Source organism: Tachypleus tridentatus, chromosome 13 (genome assembly GCF_004210375.1).
Source record: "Tachypleus tridentatus isolate NWPU-2018 chromosome 13, ASM421037v1, whole genome shotgun sequence".
Lineage (NCBI taxonomy): Eukaryota > Metazoa > Arthropoda > Merostomata > Xiphosura > Limulidae > Tachypleus > Tachypleus tridentatus.
In genome coordinates, this window is record NC_134837.1 from 265,498,024 (window position 1) to 265,525,697 (window position 27,674).

General features: G+C 33.2%; 1 pseudogene across 1 annotated transcript in view; it reads right to left on the bottom strand.

The window, feature by feature from the left end:
• The window catches only part of LOC143236549 (ankyrin repeat and fibronectin type-III domain-containing protein 1-like), a 319,259-nt pseudogene that overhangs the window by 2,939 nt on the left and 288,646 nt on the right, over positions 1–27,674 (bottom strand). Inside the window, exons 11-22 of the transcript XR_013019582.1 lie at positions 22,230–22,333; positions 20,224–20,354; positions 19,903–19,981; positions 17,850–17,969; positions 16,531–16,719; positions 13,074–13,257; positions 6,590–6,721; positions 4,586–4,699; positions 3,801–4,031; positions 3,353–3,519; positions 1,057–1,209; positions 190–344 (exon numbers count right to left, since the gene is read on the bottom strand). The product of XR_013019582.1 is annotated as an ankyrin repeat and fibronectin type-III domain-containing protein 1-like (transcript). The remainder of the gene's footprint in view (positions 1–189; positions 345–1,056; positions 1,210–3,352; positions 3,520–3,800; positions 4,032–4,585; positions 4,700–6,589; positions 6,722–13,073; positions 13,258–16,530; positions 16,720–17,849; positions 17,970–19,902; positions 19,982–20,223; positions 20,355–22,229; positions 22,334–27,674) is intronic.

Consider the following 27,674-nt stretch of genomic DNA (forward strand, 5'->3'; position numbering starts at 1 on the left):
TATAAAAATGGCAGGATGTTAAGCTTTATATTTTTAGGGAAGAATAAATCACGAAGTCACCAACGAAGAATTAAACAAATAAAGCAGGAAAATAAGTCACTTAACTTAGAGCTTAGAGGAAAGAAATTATGTATAACAATTCCTGACATTAGTGTTAAGACAAGTCCACAGTCAAACTTTAACACTTACCCATTTCAAAGATTTGAACAGGTAGAGGAATACAGTCAGCACGAGATAAGAAGTCGTCTGTTTGGCCAGGAACAGAACACACGAAGTCTGCCGGTGGAATCATTAGTAAAAATGAAACGTCTGGACTCAGCTCAATCACTTCCAGATTGTAGATTCTTGAAGAGATTAAAATATAATATCTTACAGTTTCTGCTGAATTACAATTAAAAGTTTTAAGCTTCACTTGGAAAAAAAGTATTTTATGAATCTGTTGTTTAGAACAAAAAAATCTTAGTTCATATAACGAAGTCATCAGTTTCTACTGCTGATGTCAAGAGCAGCTTATAACAATAAATGTATTTTAACAATGTTTCTGATTTCTGTTTGTTACGTAGCATATAACGAAGTCATCAGTTTCTACTGTTGATGTCAAGAGCAGCTTATAACAATAAATGTATTTTAACAATGTTTGTGATTTCTGTTTGTTACGTAGCATATTCAAAATATCTAATTATGTTCGTCATAACATATTAGAATTAGGCCTATCATATTAAGAAACTACATAAAAAGTAGGAAAATCTTTGCTCTATGAAATAATATGTGACTATATACACACACAAGGTGACTAGCCAGTAATCAGACTAAGACACATATAGAAGAGAAATGTGCAGTTTTTTTTTCCACAATAAACTCTGTAAACGCTAATATAAACCAAAATGTAAAAAGTCAGTTTAAACACTTATTTCCTTATTCAAATTGCTGTAACCCTCGTTCTTGTGGTAATTATAAAATGTATTAAATCCCTGTTGTGTCCGTGACCTGTTGCGCTGTTCTTAATATCCTATAATTAGGACTTGTTAACAAGGTAAACCAATTTCATCGACGTACCTATGAGTGTTAATCTGGTCAGATGGAATGTTGTACTGGCAACAGAGGTTTTTAACTGCAGCTGCCAAAAGCTTTTGAAACTGTAGTTGGGCTGTTGTGGGGACTTCGGAGTTTTCAGCAGATGCTAAAAATTGCATCCACACCCATTCCTCTCTGAATAAAAAAACAGAAACGTAAATTCATCCAATATTTCATAAAGAGAAAACAAACAGAATTTAAACAGCTTAAAAGTCCCACTAATCACCTGAACAACAGCTATACTGAAAACAAACATAAGTGAATGTTAATATTCGTCGATGATAAACTGACATGCTTTTCCTACATTCTTTATTGATAAAACACAAAGTACTCAAACGTTATTAGATATTATATTTGTTTGATTATTAATCTTAAAACTACACAAGGGGCTATCGGTGTTGTGTCCACCACTAGTATCAAAATCCGGTTTTTAGCAGTGTGGGGCCCCTCAGATTTACCGTAAGCCACTGAAGATATCGAATAAAGTGTATATGATTTGATTATGTTGGCGAGGGTGAAGTAAAGTGAAAAGCCATTCTCTCGTTACGTCATTACTGAAACTGGAAACAATAGAATTACATTTACTCAATAATCAGTAATTAAGAATTTACTAAATAAAACCATTAAATCAATTACTATGAATCACTGTAACATTTACAACCATATGAAAAGTAATATGTGCATAACAGTGCCACCTACAATGTAAATATTTTTTAATTAAGCCAGATTCACAATAACAGACGATATACAGACACACGGCTTCATCTGAACGTTTTGAATTTGTGTCACTATAAATGTAATATGTTACGGATTTAATATTATTTTAATACCTATGTTTGTTTCAGTTTAATATATATTCAGAAATGTATGTAACTTATATTATTAAATGTGTAATCCCGCCTTTTCTCTAAATCTGTAGAAGATTCTTGAGCGTAAGAATGTACAATTTATGTAAAATACTAGTGATTGCCAGTATTATTACCAACTGGACTCTAGAGAACTTCGCCTGAAGTTAATAAATCGACGTCCCAAGAGAGAATTTTATATTACTGGTCTGTTACAGTCAGTATACTATAAATCTAAGATGCTATGATTGTGATTAACGTTTATACCTTTCGAACATTACAAACTGTTTAACTTCAGTAGATTAATTTCGGACGTTAGTATTTCTACAAGGACATTAAATATCGTCGTCGGTAGAAAGTTAGCTTGTAAGCGGCGCGAGTCCAGTCAAGAATAGACAGCTATTTAGCTTAAGCGAGATGTAACAATATCAACTGAGAATTAATTCACTCGTCGTAGACCTGAACCGTCGATAAAACATTCAGTTCCAGACCAGATAGAAGATTCATTATAGTTTGTAATTTTGTAAAACTTTTATATATAAATTACAAATAATAACTGTTATTGTAAATTATATTGTTGTTTGTATATTAAAATATATTTGTGTTGAGAAAGAAAACTGTGTGTACCAGTCTTTTTGGAAAATATCATAAATCTGATACCTCTCGACACTAAATTAACTTATAAATTAAAATTTCCAGCTGTTGTTATTTGAAATCGTCAGACGTCACAACGTAACATTACAAATCGGAGACTCGTCCGAGATAAATAAATTATAATACGTAACAAATAGCTTTAACCTAAAAGAGATCAAGGTTATGTTTATATTATCTATATCCCAAGAGGTGATACTTGTTGATAGTTACTGATAATTGTTGATAATTATATTATCTTTAACTCAATAGGTGATGTTACGATTATAATATCCACATCACAAAAGATTAGGGTTAGTATCAAAGTATCTACAACACAAGAGATCAGTTTGGGATTATAATATGTGTATCATAAGAGTGTGTGTGTGTGTTTTCTTAAAGCAAAGCCACATCAGGCTATCTGCTGAGCCCACCGAGGGGACTCGAACCCCTGATTTTAGCGTTGTAAATCCGGAGACATACCGCTGTACTAGCGGGAGCATCATAAGAGACAGTAGTTAAAATTACAGTATCCATAATATATAATAGCATCTACCTCAAAAATCTTTCTAACTTTGTGTATCTTACACTTCAGTTACATAAGAAAATCACTGTTTATATGGTAAATTGTAGAATAGATAGTGAACAATGGGAGAATGAATATTTCCACTTCACGTGATAACATCTGAACTTAAAACGAGAAAGATAAGTTTTCTAAAAGGATGTATGACTTTATGAAGAAAGTCTTGGTTGTGGCTCAGCTGCAGTTTCAATTACGAGATTCTATAATATTATAAACATACTTAGTCACGTGCGGGTTATCCCTAATCCGGCAAAAAGGTAGAACATTTGGAACTTTCCACGGCACGAACACGCGGATAACGTCAACTGAACTCTTCAATTTCACGTATCCAAGATACAGTCCACGTGACAAACGACGAAAACTGACATGATTGTAATTGATTATCACCTGAAAAGTTATAAAGAACCTAAAATATATTAAACGAAACAAAAACAAGATTAGATTTTCAGTGTTAGATCTCAAAGTCAAATATATTGTTGCATGCACCAGAGTACAATGGGTTTTAAATAGATGTAGCGTTAAATTCTCATTTTAATTCAGTACTTCAAGAAGTATTGTTAATAAGCGAGGCGTAACCCAAAGCTAGTCTTTAAATAGCTCGGAAAAAGTCGATATTATTTGACATTTTATTACAAGTACGTAGAAAGTTCATTCTCGCCACAAAGTACCTGAAGTGACGACAGTAACAAGTCGTCGGCAGGAGGTGTTTCACCGTCATCACTGGCGTTGTTGGATGAAAATTTACGATCAAGTTTCGCCAGGGGGAGCCACCGCACTGACAAGCTCTTCTGACTTTTGGGGTCACTCACATATTTAACGGTGGTTATCACGAGGGTTCCTTCAGAGTCTTTAAATGGTTTGTAAAATAGCTGTCCTAAGTCGCAGGTCCCTAAGGCAGCCTAGATATATAGATTGAAATATGGTTCGAAGATCGCATAGCTAAGCCTAAGTTGAATGGAAAGAAAAAACACTGTCCTAAATCTTAGGCCCTTACAGTAGCTTAGCTAGAAATTCAATGATTGTACAGCTAAGCCTCCACTGGAAGACAAGTCCATGTATGATGTTTTTAGTTGTATTTTACTTACTACACTTATAACAGATGTGGAGTTACTACTATTAGTTTATAACAAAGATAATTGTATCTTACATTATTTAATTGCTGAATAAGTCATTAGCGGCGTCAGTTAGACATACTGTTAATATCTTATTTACACATGGGTTCTCTGTGACGAACAAAAGACATTAATATGGTTCTCCGATTTCTCCAGATTTATTGCTGTGAGATAAAGTTCCCAGATATAACTCAATGACAGTAGCACAAACAAACAAATAATAGAACAATGAATTGTAAATTACAAAATATGTGTTTTGCAAATGATCCCTGACGTATCACCAGTTACACGTGTAAGACGGGAAGATGTGAGAAGCTAAACACTGGTGACCACCTACTTACCTGCATCTGCTCAGTAGCTTGAAGTAACTTCCGCCGGAAGTGGAGAGTGGAAACGCTGTGACTCCTCTCCATATCATGTCGTAAGGCCTTCACGTCTTTCCATGTGCACGCAACCTGAGGTTACAGAGAAATTGCACAACTGATCTGAAGTCCGTAGTTTAACTCGAACCAAAAACTTCCGTTATTATAAGAAACTGACTTAACTCTTTATTTGTGGTACAACTATTACTTCTATTTGTTGCTTAACCCTAATAACAAAGTGACAACTTTCTTGTTACTTGACTCTAACAACAAACTGACAACTGTCTTGTTACTTGACTCTAACAACAAACTAACAACTGTCTTGTTACTTGACTCTAACAACAAACTAACAACTGTCTTGTTACTTGACTCTAACAACAAACTAACAACTATCTTGTTACTTGAGTTTAACAACAAACTAAAAACTTTCTTGTTACTTGACTCTAACAACAAACTAACAACTGTCTTGTTACTTGAGTTTAACAACAAACTAAAAACTTTCTTGTTACTTGACTCTAACAACAAACTGACAACTGTCTTGTTACTTGACTCTAACAACAAACTAACAACTTTCTTGTTACTTGACTCTAACAACAAACTGACAACTGTCTTGTTACTTGACTTTAACAACAAACAACTGTCTTGTTACTTGACTCTAACAACAAACTAACAACTGTCTTGTTACTTGAGTTTAACAACAAACTAAAAACTTTCTTGTTATTTGACTCTAACAACAAACTGACAACTTTCTTGTTACTTGACTCTAACAACAAACTGACAGCTTTCTTGTTACTTGACTCTAACAACAAACTGACAACTGTCTTGTTACTTGACTTTAACAACAAACAACTGTCTTGTTACTTGACTCTAACAACAAACTAACAACTGTCTTGTTACTTGAGTTTAACAACAAACTAAAAACTTTCTTGTTATTTGACTCTAACAACAAACTGACAACTTTCTTGTTATTTGACTCTAACAACAAACTGACAACTTTCTTGTTACTTGACTCTAACAACAAACTGACAGCTTTCTTGTTATTTGACTCTAACAACAAACTGACAACTGTCTTGTTACTTGATTCTAACAACAAACAACAAACGTAACAGATCTAACTAAAAGAGCTCTCTATAGCTGAACTTGTTTTACAGTACAGAATCTTAATAACTTTAACTTTAGATATGTGAACTTTGTTTCTAGGTTTTATTTACACCCTTTGTTTACTAGTGTTTTAGTAGTTACTAACTCCTGTTCTTCTTGTCAGGTCTGTTGATTCTGATAGAAAATACCTGTTCTGAATTGAAGTTTTCTGTATTACTTTATTTTTACAGCATCCATATTTACGTGTGGTGACTTTACTTTCATCAACCAATGAAAGTCTATGTGGAAAGATTAGTTCAGTTTACTTACCTTCATCAACCAATGAAAGTACGTGTGGTGAGATTAGTTCAGTTTACTTATCTTCATCAACCAATGAAAGATTAGTTCAGTTTACTTATCTTCATCAACCAATGAAAGTCTATGTGGAAAGATTAGTTCAGTTTACTTATCTTCATCAACCAATGAAAGTCTATGTGGAAAGATTAGTGGAAAGTCTATGTGGAAAGATTAGTTCAGTTTACTTACCTTCATCAACCAATGAAAGTCTATGTGGAAAGATTAGTTCAGTTTACTTATCTTCATCAACCAATGAAAGTCTATGTGGAAAGATTAGTTCAGTTTACTTATCTTCATCAACCAATGAAAGTCTATGTGGAAAGATTAGTTCAGTTTACTTACCTTCATCAACCAATGAGAGTCCATGTGGAAAGATTAGTTCAGTTTACTTACCTTCATCAACCAATGAGAGTCCGTGTGGAAAGATTAGTTCAGTTTACTTACCTTCATCAACCAATGAGAGTCCGTGTGGAAAGATTAGTTCAGTTTACTTATCTTCATCAACCAATGAAAGTCCGTGTGGAAAGATTAGTTCAGTTTACTTACCTTCATGAACCAATGAAAGTCCGTGTGAGAGACGGAGGATGAGAATCATCCACTTCCAGGATGGGAACCGTTTCTTCAGTTGTCACCAAGATTCTATCGTCATGATAGAAAATGCACGCAAGGTACACTCCCCTGATGTATTAAACAAATAAAATCATCATCTTACAAAACATAAAAGTTCTGGTCGTTAAAAACCATGCATTTGCTACGACCTTGAAAAGTCAGTTAAGAAGATACATGTGTATATCATAACAGAAGACGTGTATATCATTAACTGAAGATGTGCAAATTGACTAAAAATTTGTGTACCATTGACTGAAGATGTGTATATTGTTAACTGAAGATATGCACAATTGACTAAAGATGTGTATATCATTAACTGAAGACGTGAATGTGATTAACTGATCATCTATTTAAGAATTTTTAACAATTTGAATATTGAAGAAAAGTTATTTTAGGATGAAAAGCACACCCGTATTTATACCAAAACAAAAAGTAACAAACACTGGGATTAAAACTTACTGATGGTGTCTTACTTACATTGTCGTCCTAGAGCCCTAGACAGTCGCCCACCTTGAGGGTAGTGCGCTAACACTAAATTATATCATAACTTTTAACTGTTTGTGAAACAGCAGAACTGAAATGTGACCAACACTAATCAGAAGTTCCAAACAATGTCAAATCTACGGATCTCAGCGTCGAAGATTTTTACAATGTCGATAGTTATTTCTTATTATGTACTTTTAACACTTTTCACTTTATTTATTTCGCTCGAAACTTTTAATTGTCACGTAAGATAAAAGTGGAAATCTTACCTTGTCATGTTTTTTTGAAAGTTTGAGTTGAAGCAAACAGATTTTAAAACTTTTCTTTACCTGGCGACGGTGTTGGTAAGAGTTATCACGTGATCCCGTCGTGACTAATAGGAAAACAGATCGATGTTATGAAATTCGTTTCTATATTCGTGTGTCACAAAAGTAAGTACTGCAAGTGTACAGAAAGATAAGATGAATGGCATAGGAACATAAATTATATGAATATAGAATTACAAACCTAGTGCATATAAAAAATACTAAATACAAATCTTAAGATGTTACAACTTCCTAGTACGGGTCACTGGTTAGGCCAGATTTGGAATATGGTTTTCAGTGTTGGACTTCTAAAGAAAGACATTGAAATGTTGGAAGAGGTACTGAGAAGGGTTACTACAATGGAGTCTGTGATGGAGGGGTTGTCATATGAAGAGAGATTAAAATCTATAATTAAAACTATTTTCTCTTGAAAAAAGAAAGTTAGGAGGATCTAATTGAAGTGCTTAATATTGTAGAAGAAATCGACAATGTTAATATATCAACTTTTCTCATACACAACAGTGAAAATTATAGAACTAAATAACACATATCTGGATTTAGGCAGGAAGAAGTCATCTTCAGTTAAATCAATTTTACCTCTCATATAGAGTGGTTGGCATATTGAATGGGTTGACTTCAGATGTTGTGGAGGCAATAAATTTTAATGAGTGTGAAAGAAACCTCAACAGATGCATGAATCTGTGATGATGAGAAAAAAACCCACTTCTAGAAAAAACTATATATTTATAAACGATTGGTATGGGTAGAGAAGGCACTAGTAGAGGAGCGAACAACGTTTCGATCTTCTTCGGTCATCGTCAGGTTCACAAAGAAAGAAAAGATTACTGACCGGTAGCTGACCACATGTTTGAAGGCGGTTGTGTAATTGAGTGTATGAATGTAGAGGGTGTGCTTAGACATATTTATCAATATAGATATAATGGGGTTCCTTTGTATTGGTTTATTTTGACTTGAGTTGTTGTATAAGTAAGGTTTATTTAATTTTGAGTTTGTTTATGTTTGTTTCTTTATTTGGTATTTGAGTGTTTTCTATGTTTATGTTGTGTTTATTTGATTTGCAGTGTTCGAAAACGTGTGAAGGTGACTTTTTATGTTCTTTAAATCTGGTTTCCATTTTTCTACTTGTTTCTTCAATAAGTCGTGGCAGTTATCACATTGTATTTTCTAAATAATGTTGGTGTGGTGTTTGTCAGTGTAGTTTTACATAGTATAGACCCCAGTTTGGTGCCTGGTTTTTGAATAAATTTGGTATTAACTGTAATGTCATATTTTGTTATTAGTTTTTGCCAAATGTTGGTTATTTTTCTGCTGATGTCAGGAATATATGGTGTGCAGCAGTATACGGTTTCGTTATTTTTTTAATTCGTGGATATATTTACTTTTGTTGGTTGATTTTGCTTTATGTCTATGTGTGTGCTTATAATGTTTTCTACGGTTTGTGGAGGAAACTTATTGATGTTGATGAAGTATTGTTTTATTTTGTCTAATTCATCGTTAATTTTATCTGGTAAGCATAGTTTTATGGCTGTGTTTATTTGGTTTCTTAGTATGTTGAGTTTTTGTTTTGTTTCATGTGCTGAGTCCCAAGGAATGTATAGTCCAGTATGGGTGATTTTTCGGTGGATTTCTGTTTTAAATTGTGTGTTGGTTCTTTTAATTTTGAGGTTAAGAAATGATATTTGATTGCTTTCTTCTTGTTTACATGTAAAGTTAATGTTGGGATGTATAGAGTTAATGTGATTGAAAAATTAAGTGTGTTCTGTGGATCTGAATACCGCAATCGCGTCGTCTACACATCTGTACCAGTATAGTGGTGTATGTAATGCTGTGTTAATTGCTTGTGTTTCAACTTGTGTCATAAAAATATTGGCTAGAACTGGTGATACTGGGTTGCCCATGCTTAGGCCATTTGTTTGTATATAGTTGTGGTTGTTGAACATGAAGCTTGTCTTCATCGTGGTAAATTCTATGAGGGTTGGTAATTGGTTTCTGGGAATGTCTATTGATGGGTTAGGGTCTCGGATATAGAGTTCTAAACTATCTTGCAGGCTTCAGTGGTTGGGCCTTCTGCAAAGAGGAATATGACATCGAAACTGGCCATTAAGGCTTTATGATTAAGTTGATTTAGATTAGACTTGAAATTAAAAGAGTCTTTGATGAATTAACTGGCTCATGTTACATATTTGAAGAATGCCCATACTATGTATTTACCAATATTATAATTAAATGATTCATATGTGGACATTATTGGTCGTAATGGACAATCTGGTTTATGAGGTTTGGGGATGCCGTATATTTGTGGTATGCGTAAGTCGGTCTTATGTAGGTGGGAATAAAGTGTTTGTGAAATTGTGTTGGCTTTTTCATTTTACTAGTATTTTGTTTAGTTGTGTTTCGTGTGTCTTTGTTAGATTTGTGTGTATTTGTTTAAATTTGTTAGTGTCTGACAGGATGTTCTTCATTTTTGGATGTATTCATTCGTGTTCATTATGACTATAGCGTTACCTTTATCTGCTTTTAGAATTTTAATATTTTTGTCATGTTTTAGGTTTTACAAAATTAATGTATTTTGTAAGATTATTTTTAGTATTCTGTTTTGTGAAATTATATTGATAGTTTTGTGAGAAAATTCTTTGAAAAAATCGTTTAAGATGTTTTAGGTGTTTCTGAAAATATAAATTTTAGTTTTTCCTGGGACGTTTAGCTGTTGGATGTCAATAAAATTGTCGAAATTGTCTTATTTCTATTCTTTGTTTTCAGTTGTTTTTTGTTTTCTGTGGAAAGTATCACAAGTATTTTTCTAGGTTTTCTAAACATGCTTTAATTTCAAAGGTTAGGATGCACAGAGATGCAATTGTGAAGTTGAGTCTTTTGTTAAGTAAATGTATCTCCCCAGGAAAAATTAAAAATGTAAATTATTTTGTTTTAGTTTAGCTCAAAGGATGGGAAAACCAAGATGGACCAAAGGGTAACATGTTGTGCCTAAACATAATGTTACTTCATGTCAAAAGATCTAAAGTATTAATACGAATGTCACTCAAAACTTCGTCTTAAAGTATAGATTGTACGTGTAGTAAATCATTATATTCATTCAATTAATTAATAAAAGTATCAACAACTATCAATAATTATCAACAATTACACTACGTAACACAAATTTTGTTCCTGGATAGTATGTGTTATTTCTTAATTGCTTATGTTGTAAAAGTACAGAAAATGGCCATAGTTCCCTTCAAACTTTGCTTTTGTGACCTGGATAATGAAATTTAGAAATTAACTTATTTTCTATGTAAATACGGGCGAATTTGCACATTTTCATAAGGCCTGAATAAAACAACATATGAATCAAGATTCACATGTATTTATACTAAATTATACAAAAATGTTTAGAAGTGAGTACTTTTTGAGATTTGCGATTGTAATGCAAACCACTTTTACGTATCAGCCCCAAATATAGTCTCCCATCATGTTATCGTCATACGCTCCTTGGTAGCGACGTTCAAAGTCCAGTATATCTTGGTGGAAGCGCTCACCTTGCTCCTCTGAGTATGATCCCATGTTTTCCTTGAATTTATCAAAATGAGCCTAAAAGATATGGACTTTCAAGGATATCCTGCAGCCCATTTTACCGTAGTTCTTCACCAGAGCCTCAACCAGTTCCACATAATTTCCGGCCTTGTGATTGCCCAAGAAGCCCCGAACCACTGCGACAAACTGCCCCAAGTTTTTTCCGTTACTACTGAGCTTCTTGAGGAATTCTGTGCACTCCAGGAGCTTCTTTATTTGTGGTTCAACGAAGACACCAACTTTGACTTTTGCCACAGACAGCTCAGGTAAGAAGTCTTGAAGGTACTTTAAGGCTTCAGACTCCATGTCAATAACTGTGACAAACTGTTTCATAAGACCCAACTTTTGTGCAATGGTGATAACAACACCTTCTGGAGGTCCACTTGTGACTCACACTTGACGTTCTAACTCCCCAAAAGAGCTCAGTTAATTGTGACCAGTGCCTCTTGTTGTAGTGTGTTGTGGTGTCCCTGCTGTCCTAAAAGCAAAGATAACAGGGAAACTTGGTAGAGCCTCATTGGAGACCCATCAAAAATGCCACCATTTTGAAGTTTCCGATAACCTCCCACCAAAAATCATCTATTACTATCAACAACAATCAACAATTATCAATAACTATCAACAATTATCAATAACTAACAACTAATATCAATAAGGATGAAGAACTATCAACAATTAACAATAACTAACAGTGGCAATCGATAACTATCAATAACAATCTATTACTATCAAAAACAAACAACAATTATCAACAACCAAGATGTATATGTGTCATTTTAATAACAGTCGTATTACTTGTCCCCTACACAGGTAAGATGTATAAGTGTCATTTTAATAACAGTCGTGTTACTTGTCCCCTACACAGGTAAGATGTATGTGTCATTTTAATAACAGTCGTGTTACTTGTCCCCTACACAGGTAAGATGTATATGTGTCATTTTGATAACAGTCGTATTACTTGTCCCCTACACAGGTAAGATGTATAAGTGTCATTTTAATAACAGTCGTGTTACTTGTCCTCTACACAGGTAAGATGTATATGTGTCATTTTGATAACAGTCGTGTTACTTGTCCCCTACACAGGTAAGATGTATATGTGTCATTTTGATAACAGTCGTGTTACTTGTCCCCTACACAGGTAAGATGTATATGTGTCATTTAAATAACAGTCGTGTTACTTGTCCCCCACACAGGTAAGATGTATATGTGTCATTTTGATAACAGTCGTGTTACTTGTCCCCCACACAGGTAACATGTATATGTGTCATTTTAATAACAGTCGTATTACTTGTCCCCCACACAGGTAACATGTATATGTGTCATTTAAATAACAGTCGTGTTACTTGTCCCCTACACAGGTAAGATGTATATGTGTCATTTAGATAACAGTCGTGTTACTTGTCCCCTACACAGGTAAGATGTATATGTGTCATTTAAATAACAGTCGTGTTACTTGTCCCCCACACAGGTAAGATGTATATGTGTCATTTTGATAACAGTCGTGTTACTTGTCCCCTACACAGGTAAGATGTATATGTGTCATTTTGATAACAGTCGTGTTACTTGTCCCCACACAGGTAAGATGTATATGTGTCATTTAAATAACAGTCGTGTTACTTGTCCCCCACACAGGTAAGATGTATATGTGTCATTTTGATAACAGTCGTGTTACTTGTCCCCCACACAGGTAACATGTATATGTGTCATTTTAATAACAGTCGTATTACTTGTCCCCTACACAGGTAAGATGTATATGTATCATTTTGGTGAGAGTCACATGCAATGTTCTCCACACAAGAAAACGTTTTCAAACAGCAACAAGTGTTGAGGTTTTTTATAGTTTAACTCAACAAAACTACGTAGTTTCAACTTATGTTGTCGAGGTGCTACAAACTTAATATATAATTAGTGATACATTTTTGCTTCACATATTTTAGTTCTAAAGTCGTAGATGTTCTTTTCTTTATATATTTTTTACATTTCTATCAAATTAATCTATATTTCTATTTCGGATTAGCCAGAGAAAGTGCTAAAGTTATTAGCTTCATGAGTGTTTGTGTTTTTCATTGTGTAAGTGATACAAACTCGATAAAATATTGTCTTCAATAAATATGAAACCACCTTTCATTTCAGCTGTATTAGAAGGTCGAGAGTTGATGACTTGATGAAAGAGATCTTCAAGTCTTCTCAGTTCATCTCTTCCTCTTCTGTTATCGAGATCCTTCCAACCTAGAAATTGGAACCAAAGATGTAGGACAATTATAAATAAGACCCTAGTAGTAGACTTCATAGTAAAGAAATAATTTGTTGCTGAGAATAATGACATTGTAGAACCAAGAGAATGATAGAAATTAGGTCAAGTTTTGATGTTCATTGGGTTTGAGAATAAGAACAAGAAACAATAATAAAGGTTGGTTGTTACAGATTGGTATATCTTGTAGAACTGGAAGAGTTAACTACACCAATCCTGATCAACCAATAAGGTACCAGTAAACTCTTATCTTTAACACTTCTCTGTAGTATTACATAAGGTAATGTACCAAGGTAGAAACCACTTTATCTGATGTAGTAGGCAAAGGCCCACTGAGAGCATTTCTAGGCCTCACAGCAGAATATTGGTTAACTTTCCAAAATGAGAATACTGACTGTTTGTTATTCTATCAATAACAGCAAGAAACAGCTAATTATTTTTTGTTGCAAAAATTAATTTTAAATAAAATGTGTACCTATCCTATCCATTTGGGCCTTTACCTTCTTTGTCGTTAGGTCCGAGTGTGCAGGTCTACTAGATATTAGTCACCAGAATGTGGAGTTTACCTAAATTTTCTTTAAAATTTTCATGCACGCAACTATAAGTATGTTTAATGTAGAACTTTGATGAAGGAAGTGACATAGTTACATTTTCTCATTTGTTTAGATTAATTCACCTATGGTATTTCACGTGCGTTCTCGCAGAAAGAAATCATGTGAAGTAGAATTTGCTGTGTCAAAGGTGGCCGTTATTATTTCTACTGGTAGGTCAGGTGATACATGAAGGCAAATGTTTTCCTTATTTTTGATTGAAATGAGTAAAATTGATGTGGCTGTCTGAAGTCTGAGCAAGAGTTATTTTGTAAATTTTATAATGCCATGTTTTACCAGTCTTGGAGATCTATCCAAAATATTAGTTCTTATAGTGATTTGAAGAGCTCGGAAAAGTCTGATAAGGACACTGTCATTTCTTAATTGTTTTTGTTTTTAATTTTAATTGTGTTTTAATTAAATGAAGAATACTTTATTGTGTTTCACTCTGTGTTTAATTTCTTTCTTTATAAAACACAGTAAAGACCAAGACAGCTCAGTTTAACTCTACTAAGCCTTTTATTCCGAACCTCCTGCGTGTATATTGCATATTCTACCCGACTGTATAAACAAAACCGGTTTACCTGAAACAACCAGATTCTTAACATGAATCAGTTCCCGTTGAAAAATAGTAAAATTCTGATTCGAAGGACGAATGCGTGTGAAGTTAAACAATAGTTTGTGGTTAGAATTTTTCACAGTTCAATTTCATCCGTTTAAAATGATAATATGTATACAACCAATCACAAGTAGAAATAAACATTTTTCTTCCAAACGTTTCGCTGTATCAGATTTATCAAGATATCAGATAAGCATAAAACTAAATAATACAACAACAATGAGCGCGTGTTACTTTGGTTTGCATCGCGCGTTTGTTTTTGAATTTTGCTCAAAGGTACACGAGGGCTGTCTACAGTAGCCGTCCCTAATTTAAGCAGTGTAAAACTAGAGGGAACGCAGCTAGCCATCATCATCTACTACTAACTATTGGGCTACTATTTTACCAAACAAGAGTGGGATTTACTGTACCCATTATAACACCCCTACGGTTGAAAGGGTGAACATGTTTGGTGCAACGGAGATTTGAACCAGCGACCCTCAGGTTACGAGTCGAGCGCCCTAATTACCTGGCTATGCCAAGCCTTGTATCGTGTGAATTATCCCCTAAATTTCTTATAGTTTGTGTTTAATACGATCGTTTTACTAAAACCGCGTCGTATTGTTTCAGTCTGTTTTATGTGATGGTGTGATATAACCAGGTTTTGATAACTCTGTGGTAACGATCACCTGAGAATACGATACTTTTTCTGGTGATTAGTCGTATTTAATATTACTTCTACAATTTCTACTACTTTACATTCTTAATAAAAATATATATTACATATTATTCAATAATGCAAAACTTCAAATGAATCCTTAGAAGTATAATTTTATTTCTTTTGTTGCTATCATGAAATAGTTAGGTAAATGTCACACGGTGCATAGGGAAAGTTTTTTTTCACAGTAAAGGTCAAGAACAGAGAATTCTTCATTCTTACTATTCTAACGAACTTACTGTTATACATTTATTTTAATATCTACGTTTGGTTCACTTTAAGTCATGTAACATATATTTTTAAACGTGCACTGCGAAAGTCCCGCCTGTTTTCTAAATTTGTAGAAGATTCTCGAGATCAAGAATCAACAATGTACAATGTATAAGATACTTGGGGTTGCCAGTATTAATGTCAGCTAAATTTTTGAGAAACTCTCTTGAACTTTATAAGTCGGCGCGGAGAGACACTTGAATTTGTTAGTTTGCGACAGTCAGTATACTATAAATCTCTGAGGCTATAATTGTGATTAACGTTTATTAATTGGAAAACTACAGAATTGGACCAGGAACGTTTGTAGATTTCGAACATTACAAACTGTTTAACTTCAGTAGATTAATTTCGGACGTTAGTATTTCTACAAGGACATTAAATATCGTCGTCGGTAGAAAGTTAGCTTGTAAGCGGCGCGAGTCCAGTCAAGAATAGACAGCTATTTAGCTTAAGCGAGATGTAACAATATCAACTGAGAATTAATTCACTCGTCGTAGACCTGAACCGTCGATAAAACATTCAGTTCCAGAGCAGATAGAAGATTCATTATAGTTTGTAATTTTGTAAAACATTTGTATATAAAGTACTACTTGTAACAACTGTTATTATAAACTGTATTATTTTTGTATGTTAAAATATATTTGTGTTAAGAAAGAGAATTTTGTCTATCAATCTTGTTGGCTAATGTAACAAATCTGATACATATTAATTTCCAGCTATTTGAAATCTTAATACCTAATATATTAAATTGGAAGACTCCTCCGAGATTAACTATAATACGCCACACTATAAATAACTTTCTCTATATGTGTCGTGTAACATTTATCCATCTTAAATTGTCAGAAATAATTAATAATTTATGGATATTCTACCTCAAACACATAATTTAAGTATTTATTGTTATTATGAATATCCAAAACACCTACCGGTAGGAATGTTAAAATTTTGATCCTTGACCCACAAAGAAACAAATCGAAAACGTTCTAGAAATGTTACTAAAAGAAATCATTCACATTATAATGTTTTATAAACTGATCGCCAGGAAGTGAGTGATCATGTAACTTAACAAACGTACTAGAGGGAACAGCAGAACTTGGGCACGTTTTCTGAAAACTGCTAAACCCTTTGCTGTTTCCAGCGGCAACCTGGACAAAATATGTTGTATTCTGTATCAGATCAGGGATGGTCACTTCCAATCGGTGCAAGTCCTTGAGCTCTTGTGACGTCACTAAGGAGCTGAAATCTTCCACAGTACTGCATTCAACTAGAAATGGTTAACGAGTTGAGAACCCTTCAAGAAATAGTAACTAAAAATCGGTTATCAGAACAAGTAACCAACGGCATCAAACTTTAGATAAACCATTTTTACACTTAATACACTATGTACTCTATTTAAGTTATCAGAGTGTAGGACCCCCTGCTTGTTACTACTTTTGTTGGAATTAGTTTGCTAAAGATGGTTGATCATACTTGGTATGTAATGAAACAAAAATGTGCAGTAAAACTGATAAGTGTGTAAACAAACTGGAAAGTGTGTAATCCAACTAAATATATGTGGTAAAATTGATAAGTATGTAATCCAACTAAATATATGTGGTAAAATTGATAAGTGTGTAAAATTAAAATGTGTGGTAAAATTGGCAAGTATGTAAAACTAAAATGTGTGGTAAAATTGATACGTGTGTGAAACTAAAAATGTGCAATAAAAATTGATAAGTGTGTAAACAAATGAAAAAAGTGTAGTGAAACTGATAAGCATGTAGTCAAGTTAAAAAGTGAATATTTAAATTGGTTAGTGTGTAGTTCCTGCTGATAAGTGAGTGACCACGATGTTACATATTCACATGTGTGTTGAACCTTAGACACATTTTGGGGATTAAAACAACGTAACTGAAGATGTGAAACGCTAGAAATATTTAATTATGAAAACATGGCTGATGTAATAAGTTTATTGTATGTATCTAATAATACAATGATCTCAAATAAAACGATTCTGTAATACTGTTAGTTGAATTGTTACAAGAATTTAATATTATTCACTTTTCTGTTTATGATATACACCTCAGAACAAGTCGATTAGATCGTATGATAAACACAGTAAATATTTCAGAACAAAAATAAATTAAAAAGAAAATGATTTCAAGGCTTACTAATGAATAAATATAATATTCGAATTGATAAACAAGATAAACTTATTAATTTTCCTTGAGCCTAACATATACAGTTATAGTCAAGCCTAACATTTTGTATTTCTGATAAGTTGTAATTAGTAATCATACGATTACCAACAAACGACGCTGAGTGCTCGTTCAACAAGTCAGTTTGATGTCGATCTCAACTTTGCGTATAATTTGATTAAACTAACGACCGTTTGGAAGAGAATACAATAATTACCTTTGTATCTCGTTACGATGGTTTCGCCACATTTCGCCGAGTCAGACTCCTCAATCCTTGTCCTCAATGAATCGATCCCAGCTACTTCAAGATGTATTCGTTTCGGTGGGTCTGGTATTCCTTAAAAACCCAAATTAGTTGAACTACACTTTAAAAGGTTTTCGTATATGATTCTTGAATTTGCTCTAGACTTCGCAGGAAAACAAATGAAAATATTCTAAGCCATAGTTCTCTGTTATAACAAATGATTTTAGTAGAGTTATAACAGTACAACACACAGATAGTAAAAACTTTTAACAAGTAACAAATGCATTAATCAATACAACATTTGTTCGTTGAATATCGCCCAAACCTACTCGAAAGTTATGTGTGTGTGTGTGTGTGTGTTTTTCCTATAGCAAAGCCACATCGGGCTATCTGCTGAGCCCACCGAGGGGAATCGAACCCCAGATTTTTAGCGCTGTAAATCCGTAGACTTACTGCTGTACTAGCGGTGGGGCGAAAGTTATATGCGCTAGCCATCCCTAATTTAGAAGGTAGGCAGCCAGTCAACACATTCCCTGCCAACGCTTGGTTTGGTTTGTTTTGAATTTCGTGCAAAGCTACACGAGGGCTATCTGCGCTAGCCGTCCCTAATTTAGCAGTGTAAGACTAGAGAGAAGGCAGCTAGTCATCACCACCCACCGTCGACTACTTGGACTATTATTTTACCAACGAATAGTGGGACTGACCGTCACATTATGATGCCCCCACGGCTGAAAGGACGAGCATGTTTGGTGCGACGGGGATTCGAACCCGCAACCCTCAGATTAGGCCAAAGTTTGGACAACTCTTTATCAACGGCCAGTGGGATTAACTATCACATAATAACGCCTCTATGACTGATAGCGCAAGCGTGGTCGGTGAAGAGATTTGAACCCATGACTCGCAGGTTGCGAGTCGAGTGCCCTAACGACCAAAAATAAATTCATAACACCACAAATAAAGTAAAATAATTTCATATTACCTCTAGTTTCTAACAAAATAATTATCAGAGATTTAAATATTAATTTCTGAAGAATTAACCCAACCGACAGAGGGAATATTTTTCTACTTCTAACTATGAATGTGGATGTATGTGAACATTACAACTACAACAGATTTTAACCTAATTTGATATAAAACTCATTTTCACCAAGGGAGTAACTGATTCCTTTTGGATAACGTAACAAAGTTTCATGGAAGGTCAACCTCTTTCGTTATAATCGAAGTAAGTTGTGATTTTGTAAACGATCAAAATTCGTGAACAAATTGAAATGGAAACCGCTCGGGATACTTTTTAAGCCATGTTTTGAGCATAAGTATTCAAAAGTAGAAATCTACTCAGAAGTGGGTATTACCCTTTTTAGTTTATTGAATAATGTTATTGTTGTCACCCTAAAGAAATAATTAAAAATATCAGAATTTAACTACCGAAAATCAAAGTTAAAGTTACAAAACTTCATCTTTGAAATATATATAATCCTGTGCTGGTGTGGTTTAATGGTTAGTGTGTCGGGCTGAAAATCGAAGGGTTCAAGGCTAGAGCCGTGATGCTGCTGAGCACCATTTGCACTTTAGCTGTGGAAGTGTTATAGAAAGAGCAGTCAGTTCCTTATTCGGTTAAAAGAATTAGCCCTTGTGGGGGTGAGTACTGGTTAGTAGGTTAAAATTACAAACGGCTATTAGTGAGCGCTGTCCTCCGTTGGACAGCAGTAAGTTTATGGACTTACAACGCTAATATCCGGGGTTGGATTCAATGCGGTGATAGATAGCAGATAGCCCAATGCAGGTTTGTTCTTAAAATAAACAAAATCTGAGAGGTTTATTAACAGAGGGAATATTTTTCTACTTCTAACTGATTAATTAAGTGTTTTCGGGTAGATCCGACAGGGCCATTTATGTCACAAAGGCTTTGTTCAAGTTGACAATTTAGTTATTTCAAAAGTGCTTACATTTTTGTAACAGGGGTCTGAATTTATGTCACCTAAATACTTTAATATATCTAGAACTGTCTAATAAGTTTGAAACTCACGCATTTGTTCGAACCGTGCACTCATCCTTTTCAATAGCTCGTGACGTCTCTCCGAAAGTGTCAGTTGTCGCTCCTTTTCCTATAAAGGTAATCAGGGTAAACGTGTTAAAGTAAGTTGCTTAAAGCTAAGACTAACTTACCCCTTGCTGACCGGTATAGTCACTCTTTTAATATGGTCATGTAAAAACCCAACAATTATGCTACATGGGACCTACCTGATTGTTAGTAACATTATTAGAGGGTGATGGGCTAACCAAGCATTCCTAATCATTGTAACAATGTTTAGTTTTTGGGTAAGATGAATGACCTCTACTGTCTTACCTTAACAACAGCAGCTGAAAGACTACTGTTAGTGGCAGCAGTGACTAGATAAGATTTCAACTCTTCTACACAACGCTCAGCATCTTGCACGAGGGTGTTGAGATGACTCCTTCTGCTCTCTTCCGTTAGATCTAAGGGGATGGGGGAAGGAAAAGATACTGAAATGTCAGAGCTGACGTCACAGCTGTATGAAACATGCTGAATTCCAACATGCAGTATAAATGCTGAACCATTAAGGTTTTATGTATGATTATTATTAAAGTATTGGATGGAGAAGGAAAAAACGATCCATCCTTGAAAGTGTTGTTCATTTGTTATATCTTTTATCAAATAATACATTGTAGGCCAACTGAAATGAGACGTAAGAAAATACAGCAGGTGCACGGCACATTTTATGAGAAAATGTAACAAAAATCATGAATAGTTCAGGTGTTAAAATTATGATTTGAGCTCATATTTGAAAAGATTTCGTCGAGTACATTCTATAACATATAGTTTCTATAACATATTTCTTTCTATTATCTAATAAAAGATATAAAAAATTAACAACATTTTCAAGGGGGCCATTTTTTGTCCACCCCCTGTATATGAGTTAAAGATTTCTGTGGAAGATTCAGGGGGGGGGGAATGAACGAGAGAAAAATAACGTCGACCAATTTTGTACAATGTCCCCCTTCGTAATTTTAGCCACGTTCACTATTCCTTCCTATTCAACTTTGTAGGATTCTTGCTGAGGTTTTGCACATTTCTGTTTACAGTTATTTTGAAACAATATGCAGCCAACAAAGAACCAAGATCAAAAAACAAACAAGTTTGTTTTCTCGGATTATTTTATGTGGTGTAATTTTTACAGGTAGCTCCCCACATTCAAACCTTCTGACTTCTCTACCAAAGACAATCGGTTCACTTGTTCATTCTACTATTGTTAAATGATATGCAACAGAGAACTGATGTAAAATATGGAAACTGACAATCATTAGTAAGACTTGTAACAATGTAAGGATGTGAGCCAATGAAGTACATTATGGTAACTCAAACAATTAATTAATATACCCACGTGCAGTTTACAAATCAGTTCATCTTTTACTATGTGTAACCATTGTTATCACAATTTCCATAAAAGACTATTACATAGGCCTGCGAATTTAAACTTAATAAGTGTTGTTTCGATTTTAATTACGGATTTTCCACACTTCACATATGCATATTTCGCATTTTTTAAAAAATACTTTTCAGCATTTGTACTCTGTATTTATGACAAAGCTACTATGACTATCTGTCGGTATTCCTAGTTTCGAAAACAGCAGTCACGTACCAACTCATGTTAAATGATTCACTTTCACTCTCATAATGTTCCAATAGTTCAAAGTACAGGTAATATTCTTAGTACTGTACAGGTTTGAAACCGGATCGCCAGCTCCAAAATTCAGGGCTCTAAACTACAGGAAACCTGCTCCCAATGCTATTCAGATTCAAAATATCAACCACTTAATTGTTTTATATTCTGGCATCTCAAGGAGTTAAGTCTTGATTTGAAGAAAAGATGTCACGATATTAAACAAACTTTTAAACGTTAATACTTCTCAAAACTATAGAGACCTATTCTTCTTAATATTACATATAGTACTAGTATTTAGTAAGTAGGCTGACTATTATGGATGTTGTGCCTGGTTTTAGGGTTCTTCTACAGTAGGTGTGTCTGACTTGTTGGCGATAAATTCAATGATGAATGAACAGCACGCACTCCATTTGTTTCCAAAATAATACAATCTCGACTTAAATTACAAACACAACGTATGACTCTTAACTAAATTTGTCATAACATTCACTTTAAAATAATTGCTTCTAACTTTCTTCTTATGAACGAAACTAAACAATCATAAAATATTCACTCACAAAGAAATAAGTTCATATCTACACCAACCGGTCTTTTACACAATGACAATATTACTGAAAAGGTACTTTCTATAAAACGACACAAAGTAGACATTAAATAAAGAACTTACATTTCGTGCTTTCTCGGCCTCCACGTGACTGAAGGAGCTTGATCATTGGTATGCTGTTGGTCATTATGGCAATGTCAAGTGGTGTGAAGCCATCTCCATTAACACTATTCAAATAAGTGTAAAAAAAAAACAGAGTTACACCGAAACTTACTTCGTTAGTTTCAATGCAGCGGTTACGTGTGCTATAGTTTACACATCATCAGATTCACGTGATAATTTAGTGCAGGCCTCTCAATGTTCATATATCAACAGAAAAAAACTGCACATTTAATTAACAAATAAAAATCCATATACTAGGTTAGCCATACATAAACATATATTAGATAAGACATAAGTTTAGACTTAGTTTTGTAGAATATTAAATTATAATGTTTACAGTGGTCTTTACATCTGCTGGAGAGAATGGAAAACACGTTCGTGGTTTACACATTAAAGCGTAAACAAATAATATAGTTGGTCATTTCTAACATCTGTTTTAAAGGCCCGGATATTTCAAATAACGAAAATAACTAGCAGCTATAAACTTAACATGTGATGTTCTTGAGTATTGTAGGAAAGTAGACTTACAGGGTGAATTAAAAGAATCAAAACTAATGTACCTATGATACTAAGTTCCAGTGGATGATATATGAAAGTCATAAATTGCCATACGTCTCCATCTCAAGGCAGCTATGGGTTAGGTTAAGTGTTAAATGTAAAAGTTGAAAGAGCTTCTTAAAATATATTATTCTAACCATGCCTTGCTTACATGTATGAAACCACTGTACACACACACACACACACATATATATATATATATATATATATATATATTTATGAAGCCTTGCTGAAATGTATCAACCCAAATGTGCTATATATGCTTCATTCATGCTTTGCCTCATATACCAAACCATTGCCTATATAAATATTGTAGTAGTGCATTATTTTTATACAATATTTTATATCAGTCAGTACAAACAAACTGTTTGATCCAACTACAACCTACAAACAAACCGAGACACATATTAAACTACAAAAGAAAACCCAGTCTTGCAGATCTGGATACCTTAAGGTTTTACTTCTTACGTAATACTTACGTATATTTGTATTGCTTTCTCAATCTCATATTTTAACATCTCCTCACCTAACTAAGCCCATTTCTTAAGGGCGTAAAGGGGCATCATTTGGAGAACGAATAGGACTACTCTGCCTTTCGTTGCCTGACTTCCTGCTAAACCTGACGTTTCTAAAAACCCAATTTCGTTGTAGCACTGGAGCGAGAAAACTTCAACAATAAATCTACTACCTTGCGATAAAGGTCACGTACAACAATAGGTGAAACATGCAAAAAGGTCACCACCGGTGTAACATAGCTCTAAGTACGTGGTATACAGTGTCGCCCCCTTATGGATATATATATATATATTTCCTCCAATTGATAACTGAACAATCCTACGTCATAAACTAAAATTCATATCTGATACTTTTCTTGATTTATTACCCTTTTAACCTTACAAGCCTAAAAATACTACAAAACATGGGATTAGTTTAAACAGTTGCACAGTATGGCGAAAAATTATTAAGAGTTAAAGTTAAAAGTTAAACCAGAAATTTGTGAGTCCTTAATTTTTTAACGTTATTCGTTCGTTTCTTATTGCTACGTCACAAACAGATACGGTCAACCCCCCTATGAACAGGTTTTCCTGCTACACTACAACAAGCATGACTTCCTGTAAAACTAAAGAATGCAACAACCACACTTCCTGTTTCGCTATTTAAAAAACAACAAAAAAAACCTTGCTTGTATGACAAGAATTAGAAACACAGTTGCAACGAATTTGTTTAACACCCTCGATATACACTAGTGCAGCGGTTCGGTTTTACGAAACCACACAGTTTAAATGTAACGATAACAATGTTTTTAATTAACCATAACAGTTCCTTGCGATTTAGCCATTTTATTAAGTTTAGTATCAATTTCTGATCAAAGTGCCCCCAGAAAAGTAAAATAATTTCAAAGAACGAATATAACATACTTTATACACTGCTTTCACTCCTGGCCCGGCATGGCCTAGCGCGTAAGGCGTGCGACTCGTAATCCGAGGGTCGCGGGTTCGCGCCCGCGTCGCGCTGAACATGCTCGCCCTCCCAGCCGTGGGGGTGTATAATGTGACGGTCAATCCCACTATTCGTTGGTAAAGAGTAGCCCAAGAGTTGGCGGTGGGTGGTGATGACTAGCTGCCTTCCCTCTAGTCTTACACTGCTAAATTAGGGACGGCTAGCACAGATAGCCCTCGAGTAGCTTTGTGCGAAATTCCCAAACAAACAAACAAGCTTTCACTCCTAATACTTTATCACAATAATACCTTGCTGCTCACTTATAATTAACATTTTCTATCATACCTAATACCATAATTCTATAATAGCTTGGTGGTCACATTTATCATTCAACTATCATACCTAAAGCTTATCACTATGACATCTTACTGCAGACTTATAATTTTCATTTTATTATTATACGAAATACCTTATCACTATAATATCTTGTGCGCACTTATAATTATCATTTTACTGCCCTACCTAATACCTTATTGTTATAATATCTTACTGCATACTTATGATTATTATTTTACTATTATACCTAATACCTTATGACTGTAATATCTTGCTACACACTTTTCATTATCATATCTAATACCTTACCACTATAATATCTTGCCTTTCACTTATACTTATCGTTTTACTATCATAACTAATACCTTATTACTAAAATATATTGCTTCTCACTAATAATTATCATTTTACTACAATATTTAATACCTTATTACTATAATATTTTGCTGCACACTTACAATTACCATTTTCTATGAAACCTAATACCTTATTACTATAATATATTGCTGCATACTTATAATTACCATTTTACTATCATACATAATACCTTACTATTATAATATCTTGTTGATCACTTTCAATTATCATTCAACTATCATATCTTATACCTTATTACTTTAATATCTTGCTGTTCACTTATAATTATTATTCTTAATACCTTATTAATGTAATATTTTGCTGCACGCTTATAATTACCATTTGATTATCATATCTAACACCTTACCATTATAATATCTTGCTTTTCACTAGTAAAATGATAATTATAAGTGAAAAGCAAGATATTATAGTGGTAAAGTGTTAGATATGATAACAAAATGGTAATTATAAGCGTGCAAAAAATGTTACAGTAATAAGGTATTAAGAATAATAATTATAAGTGAGCAGCAAGATGTTAAAGTAATAAGGTATTACGTATGATAGAAAGTGGTAATTGTAAGAATGCAGCAAAATATTATATATTACGTATGATAAAAAACTGGATATAAGTATAAGGCAAAATATTATTGTAATAAGGAATCAGGTATGAGAGTAAAATGGTAATTATCAGAATGAAACAAGATATTATTGTAATAAGGGATTATGTGTGATAGTAAAATGATAATTATAAGTAAGCAGGAAGAAAGTATAGTGATAAGGTATTAGGTATGATAGTAAAATGTTCATTACAACTGAGAAGTATTATATTATAGTGATAAGTTATAAGGAATGATAGTAAAATGATAATTATAAGTGTACAGCGAGATATTATAGTAATAAAGTATTAGGTATGATAGTAAAATCATAATTATAAGTGAGCATCAACGTATGAGAGTAATAATGTATTAGGTATGATAGTAAAATTATAATTATAAGGGTTAAGCAAGATAGTATAGTGATAAGGTATTAAGTATGATAGTAAAATGGTAATTATAAGTATGCAGAAAGATAATATAGTAATAATGTATTAGGTATGATAGTAAAATCATAATTATAAGTGAGCATCAACGTATTAGAGTAATAATGTATTAGGTATGATAGTAAAATGATAATTATAAGGGTTAAGCAAGATAGTATAGTGATAAGGTATTAAGTATGATAGTAAAATGGTAATTATAAGTATGCAGAAAGATAATATAGTAATAATGTATTAGGTATGATAGTAAAACGATAATTATAAGTGAAAAGCAAGATATTATAGTGGTAAGGTGTTAGGTATGATAATAAAATGGTAACTATAAGCGTGCAGCAAGAAATTATAGTGATAAGTTATTAGGTCTGATAACAAAATGGTAATTATATGCGAGCAGCAACATATTATAACAATAAGATATTATGTATGACAGTAATATGATAATTATAAGTGTGCAACAAGATATTATAGTGATAAGGTATGAAGTATGATAGTAAAATGATAATTATAAGTGAGCAGCAAGATATTATAGTGGTAAGGTGTTAGGTATGATAATCAAATGGTAATTATAAGCGTGCAGCAAAATATTACATTAATAAGGTATTAAGAATAATAATTATAAGTGAACAGCGAGATATTAAAGTAATAAGGTATAAGATATGATAGTTGAATGATAAATGAAAGTGATCAACAAGATATTATAAAATTAAGGTATTAGGTATGATATTAAAATGATAATCATAATTATGCAGAAAGATATTATAACAAGATAGCATTAGGTATGGCAGTATAATGATAATTATAAGTGTGCAACAAGATATTATAGTAATAAGGTATTACGTATGACAGTAAAATGATAATTATAAAAGACTAGCAAGATGTAGTAATAAGGTATTAGATATAATAAAAAACTATAATTATAAGTGAGTAGCAAGATGTAGAAATAAGGTATTAAGTATAATAGTAAAATAATAATAGTAAGTGAGCATAAAGAGATTATAGTACTAAAGTATTAGGTATTACAGTAAAATGGGAATTAAAAGTGCGCAGCAATATATTATAGTAATAAGGTATTATGTGTTATAGTAAAACGATAATTATAAGTAAAAAGCAAGATATTATAGTGGTAAGGTAGTAGGTATGATAGTAAAGAGTAATTATAAGAACACAGCAAAATATTATGGTAATAAGGTATTATAGCAAAATGATAATTATAAGTGTGCATGATAAGGTATTAAATATGATAGTAAAATGATAATTATAAGTGAAAGGGAAGATAATATACTCGTAAGGTATTAGGAATGATAATACAATGATAATTATAAAGGTGCAAAAAGATATTATAGTAATAAGGTATTAGGTATGATAATTATAAGTGAGCAACAAAATATTACAGTAATAAGGTATTAGATGTGATAGTAAAATGGGAATTTTAAGTATGCAGCAATATATTATAGTAATAACGTATTAGGTATGACAGAAAAGGGTATTTATAAATATGCAGAAAATATATAATAAGGTTTTAGGTATTATAGTAAAATGGTAATCATAAGTGTGCAGAAAGATATAGTAATGATAAGGCATTAGGTATGATAGTAAAATTATAATTATAAGTAAGAAGTAAGATATTATAGTGATAAGGTATTAGGTACGATAGAAAATGGTAATTACATGTATGGAGA